This window comes from Pinus tabuliformis, chromosome 3_1 (assembly GCF_031772625.1).
Source record: "Pinus tabuliformis cultivar Carrire ecotype Pingquan chromosome 3_1, CPIR1, whole genome shotgun sequence".
In the NCBI taxonomy this organism is placed as follows: Eukaryota; Viridiplantae; Streptophyta; class Pinopsida; order Pinales; family Pinaceae; genus Pinus; species Pinus tabuliformis.
In genome coordinates, this window is record NC_142301.1 from 58760330 (window position 1) to 58766329 (window position 6000).

Consider the following 6000-nt stretch of genomic DNA (forward strand, 5'->3'; position numbering starts at 1 on the left):
GAACTGTTACATTGTTTGTCTCTTCATGGCTAACCCTTTGCACATGAATGAAACCCCTTTTATACAAATGCATGGGAAAGACATATTCCCCCAAGTCTGGAAACTAATGTCCAAAAATATACAACTGTTAGAACAACAACTAATTTCTGAGAGAGAGAACAATAAAGATCTGAAATAAGCTTGTGAGCAGCTGGGAGTTGGTTATGCTATTGCAGCAATGTCAGACAGCTATTGTAAATGTGGGACTACTGCTACGAGTTATGAATATGATAATTGTTCACCAAAATTTGCGGAAATAGCAAAGTTTAGTAGTTTGCATAGGCAAAACCCTGTGACCTTACTTCATTAATTAAATATTCCAAGAGACGTTAGAGGGGTTGTTTACCTTGTAATTTTATCACAATTAATGCATATCATTGGTGTGAAAAGGATAAAAGGATAGGTGAAAATGTAAGGAAAAGATAGGCATATTTGGTGTCCAACATAGTGCATGAATTTTCTCCTCTAGTATGGGAAAACCTGCCAGAAGAGGTTCAGCACGGGTTTTCATATCAAAACCCATGTTGCCAATGTTATGGTAGAATAGTGCAACCTACCATAAGCATGGGTAGGTATTGTAGCAGAACGTGTTGGCCCTACAAATTAGGTTCTTAGTTAACCTTCTTCAGAATTGACTCAGGGTAGTTTTCCTTTGATTCTTTAGGGAGGGTTTGGTATGTATATCATGATGGATATGCTACACAATTGTCAATGTTTTGGCACTTCAGGATATGGAACATGAAGTGACAAGTAGGTGTTCCAAAATATTGTGTAACAAATACCCCCTAAAGCATGAAGGCATACCAGGGAGTGATGGATGCGATGCTTTAGAATTGAGTGCAAGGACTATAACAACAATGTCAAGAGACCTGAAAATCAAGCTTATACATATACAAATACATCTCTGACATCTTTGATGATCATGCCTAATGATACATGAATAGGAATCTAATAATACATGAATCCACGGTATTGATGAAACCATATGAATAGAAGGGATAATTTTATGGATCCACAATATGGTCACAACCATCCAAATAGAAAGAATCATGAATATGGAGCCACGGTATGGTCACAACCATCCGTCCAGAGGAAACATGTCTACAATCATGAATAACTCATAACTCCATGCAACCTGGATTTTACCAAACAGAATCTAGGGTGTTACATTGCATCTCGGCCCAGTCAATGTACGAATTCTAACATGTGAATAGATGTGTCGAAGTTGAACATGATAGAAAACCACCTGATTACCTGTCATTTATGTAAACCGCTAACATGCATGAGAGAAAGCACCAATAATGACAATGGCTCTCAAGGTAAAATAACCACAATCCATGAATGTGAATAATGAAGCTGAAGTTGAACCTGTGTGGAATCAACTAATCGAAGTTTGATGATGTAAACATGTTGTTATCACTGAAAATGATGTTGTCACAATTTTTCTAGATTAGCTTAAAGATTGGGTGTTTTCGCAGCGCCTGAATTATTTTAGCAGTTTCGCAGCGCTGCCTGTTTGCGTGGTTTCGTAGCGTGCTACGAAATTGGGAATTGGTTCGAGTTCTAAGTGAAGGTCCAAATCCTAGCATGCCTATTGTATAGAGTTTTGTTTCCCTCCAGGAATGTTGATGAGAGCAGTGACAGTGTGTCCAAGGAGGCACCCTATGATGATGCAGCTATTGTGGGATTGGCATCAAGTACATTAATGGAGTTATCTCTGAATTCTGGCTCATGGGTGATTTATCTCCTACAAAGAAGAATCCCTCCCCTGGTTACTCTGGTGACATTGAAGTGCAATCAGAAGATCAGTCAAAGCCAGTGGAGGGGATTGATGCAAATTTACATTTATTATCAAAATTTCATCTAAGATTTTAATTGATACAACTGGAGATAGTGCGCCATTTAAGGAATGGTTAGACATATTTCTGGATGACACTAGTTCAAACTTTTAAAGTGTGTTAGCTGAGGAGGACACAATTCACACACAGGTTGATGCTATGCCAGACACTCCAAGGATGCAATGTGAATCTGTTTTTCTTTATATGATAGTCTTGTCTTTATGTGGCTCGAACTGATATTTGAAGTGGACTATTGATTTCTTTGTGCACCTGTAACAAAAAGGATAAAGCATGCCGTTATTGGCTTGCAGGCAATTGCAAGTATGCAAAAGACGACTGCAGATATCTGCACTCCCATTTTATTGGAGGTTCCGATGTCACTTTCATGACTAAGCTGGTTGGCCACGATAACAAGCCTATTCGAGGAATTGCTTTTCTTTCGCATTTAGGCTCTGCCAAACTCTATTCTGTTGGCCGACATAATAAGCTTATAGCCTGGGACTGCCATACAGGACAGGGAACAAATATCCCCTTAGGCGACGACAGTGGAGTTGGATGCCTTCTAAGTGAAGGTCCGTGGCTTTTTGTCGGCCTTCGTAATGCTGTCAAGGCTTTGAATACCGTCAACTTGACAGAGCTATTATTAGACAGCCCTAATGGACAAGTGCATGCTCTGGCGATCGCTGATCAAATGATTTTGGCTGGAACACATGATGGCACCATTTTAGCATGGAAGTTTAATCCTACAACCAATACATTTGACCCTGCAACTTCCCTCACAGGGCATATGTTGCCTGTTGTCTCATTAGTCTCACAGAAAGACAAACTTTACTCTGCCTCTATGGACCGCACAATAAAAGTTTGGGACCTGGAAACTTTTCAATGTATCCAAACCTTGAGAAATCACACATCAGTTGTAATGTCTCTTCTTTGTTGGGACCAATTTCTCTTGTCGTGTTCTTTGGATGGCACAGTGAAGGTTTGGGCTGCTACATCAACTATAGCTCTTGAAGAGATTTACACTCGTATTGAAGAACATGGTGTTCTTGCGCTGTGCATGATGAATGATGAACAAGCCAAACCTATTTTGCTTTGTTCATGCAATGATAAGAGTGTGCGCCTTTATGACTTGCCATCGTTTCATGAACGAGGTAGAGTATTCTCAAGAAATGAAGTGCGAGCACTTCAGATTGGACCTGGTGGATTATTTTTCACTGGTGATGGAATGGAGCATATCATGGTACCGGTGAATGAGGGAGGTCGAGAGCACCATAAGACGGTTATTAAGGTTGGAGCCCGAATCAAATCCAGTTTGGCATTATTGTCGATATTCAAAAATACAGAATTTGTGGTCTCTTAGAAGGCGGCGCATTTGATCATGAGGTGCTGTTGGATGCTCTATATTGCCATGGGGAATGCGCATTAACTGTTTGACAATTTCAGTCTTAGAATTTTCTTTATCGAAATGTAGTGATTAACCGCCAAATGTCAAGTGGCTTTTATGAGGGTTTGATTGCCACAAGGTCGCCACTATTATTGACACCCGGATTGAGATGTGGCGCTTCAGATGGCCATATACATTAGCAAAATCACCAGAATCACAACGACAACTGGAAAGGGAGATTATAAAGTAGATTTTAATAGCTGATGGAGTGAAAGAAGACATTCAAGGGCTAGTATTTATGCGTGATTCGAAAACAACGGGGGATATGAAGATTTCTGTTTCCATTATCATGTTTCGGTTTCTGTTATTGTGTTTTTGCGTTGCCTGAGGCACGCAGAGAGCATCAATGTCAGATTTGCATAATAGTGCCCGGAAGGAGAAGGTTCAGAGTATATCTCAGAGTTCAAATTACAACAGCAAGGGTTTCAATTGTAGATTGAATTGCGCAGAAGATGTGAATTTAAAAGTATCCTGAACATGTTGGCGGTACTGAGGAGGATCCAGAATGTATTATATGTTGATATTTTTACATCTTTCTATTGTTGTGTGCAGTTAACACCAGGTGCTTTTGTCTGTCTACAACATACAAGAATGACTTTGTGAAATGCAACCCAGGTCAGCAGTGTCTTCTGTATCGTTATACTATGGCAGAGATAGAAGAATTGTTTGTGAGGAAGATGAAAATTTGCTGAACGATACAACATTTTGAAGGATAGGAGGGATCGAAGCTCAATGGGTTTTAGTTTCAACAGAATCCCAATTGCCAGCCAGAGAGGGGATAGTCTGCTAGATAAAAAGTGTAAAATTGGGTAGCTGAACTTCATACATGTTTCATATCTGTGAAACGAAACTGAGATTTTTCAGAACCACCCTTCCAGTTTTAACACTCTAGTTTCTAACTAGATGCAACTTGGATGTTTGATGCACGGTTGTGAGCAGCATTCAATATCATTTTGTGCACTCGGACTCCAAAGATTTATGCTAAAATAATTTGACTAGATATTGGATGGTTCTTATAAGATCACCAGGGTTGATAGCTTAGAACAGAATGCTTCATAATTTTCTTGTGAATGCTTAATTTATTTGTGATCATTCCAACAGCATTAGCTGGAGTATTTGACATTTTGAAGATGGCCCCTGGTTGCAATAATGTTAATACAGTGTTATTGGTTCAGTCAACTTCTCAGGTTGCAGAGATCCGATTTGAAGTTGCACCACAGCATCAAAACAATAAAGGAGCTCATAGTGACTCAAATCATAGTCAAAGTAACCAGAGAAAACACAGATTCTCAAGCAGATCATTTACCAACTCAAGATTTATTTGCTACGGAACAAATAGAGGTTATCTACAGCAGTTTCGTAGCACGCTACGAAACTGCTGTAGGTGATGATTTAAAGCGCAGGGCAGCTAGTGTGACACGGTGAGCGGGGGTTTGAGGAAAAGAAACAGATGTCTATCAAAGACCACCTACAGCACATTAGAAACCTGGCATCACTCCATACTTGGGGTTATTAAAGGATTTGGGAGCAGACTGCTATATTTTAGGAGAATGTTGGGAGACAGAAACCGATAAATAGGAGCACACCTTCTGGTCATTAAATGAGCCATCAGCGCTCTTAAGCATCCTAAATCAGCATCCATTGCACCTGTAGCTCAGCCATATCAGATTAATTGAAGGAGGACAGCTGTCAAAGCTTTCAAGAAAGCATCAAGTCTACGAGGAGAAAAGAATTATTGTTTTAGTTTGATTAGGACTTTATGTAATTATAGTTTAGCATGTTTGTAATTAATGCAGTTAGTTAAAGGCATGTAGGAGTAGTTAATAGGAGATTCGAACTCATTCTAGAGAGAGAAATGTATTCCTATATATGGTGAAAATTAGAATGTAATGGGGGTTGGACTGTATATACAAAAACAGAGTTTTTTAGAGCTTATGAAAAGACTGTTACAGTAATGGCAAACAGGGTTTTTTCTTCCCAAGATTCTCAATGCATCTTTTTGTTCAAATGTGATGGTGGTTTAGTTTCTTAATGTTCTTTTTACAGCCTTGTTATGGCACAATCCCTCAGAATTCATATTATATGCTCTGACTTCCTGTGTGCTTGACAAGCTGTGGGTTTTGGTGAAGCATGTTAGAACATCACTCAGAATTCATTTTTTAATGCTCTGACTTCCTGTATGTTCAGCAGGCTTTGATTTAGGTAAATTATGTTTGAACATCTGATGATGCAAAGAGCCTTGGCTTCCATGAGATGACTGTGATTTGGTTTATTAACTGTGAGAGACTCCATAGCCCAATGAAGACCAATTTGATGTATGTCCAGCCAGCTATATTTTTATAAATGTGTGAAGAGTTAGCCCTCTAGTGTTTGAAGGATTTTGTCAAGAGTCGTGAGAGAGCCCTCTCTGATTAGGAAGGCTAATTCCTAATCTAAAGTATGGTCTGAAACAGTTACATGAGACCTTGCTTGGTTGCAGTCCCTAGTACTGGTTTTGTGATAACATTTTGGTGCGTCTGCCGGGAGCTTAAGATTGAACTTCTGAAGGTAGCAGGAGTTCAAATGATTTTCAAGGCTGCAAAACTACCTTGGCGACTCCATTGTTGAAGAATTCAAGGTTTATACATTCATGGTGATTCCACTGGAGCTATGAAAGACCCAGAAGCTGCCATTATTTGT

General features: G+C 39.5%; 1 pseudogene; it reads left to right on the forward strand.

Annotated features, from left to right (window-relative positions):
- The window catches only part of LOC149185766 (zinc finger CCCH domain-containing protein 17 pseudogene), a 73971-nt pseudogene extending 70734 nt beyond the window's left edge, over positions 1-3237 (forward strand).
- The last annotated feature ends 2763 nt before the right edge of the window (positions 3238-6000 follow it).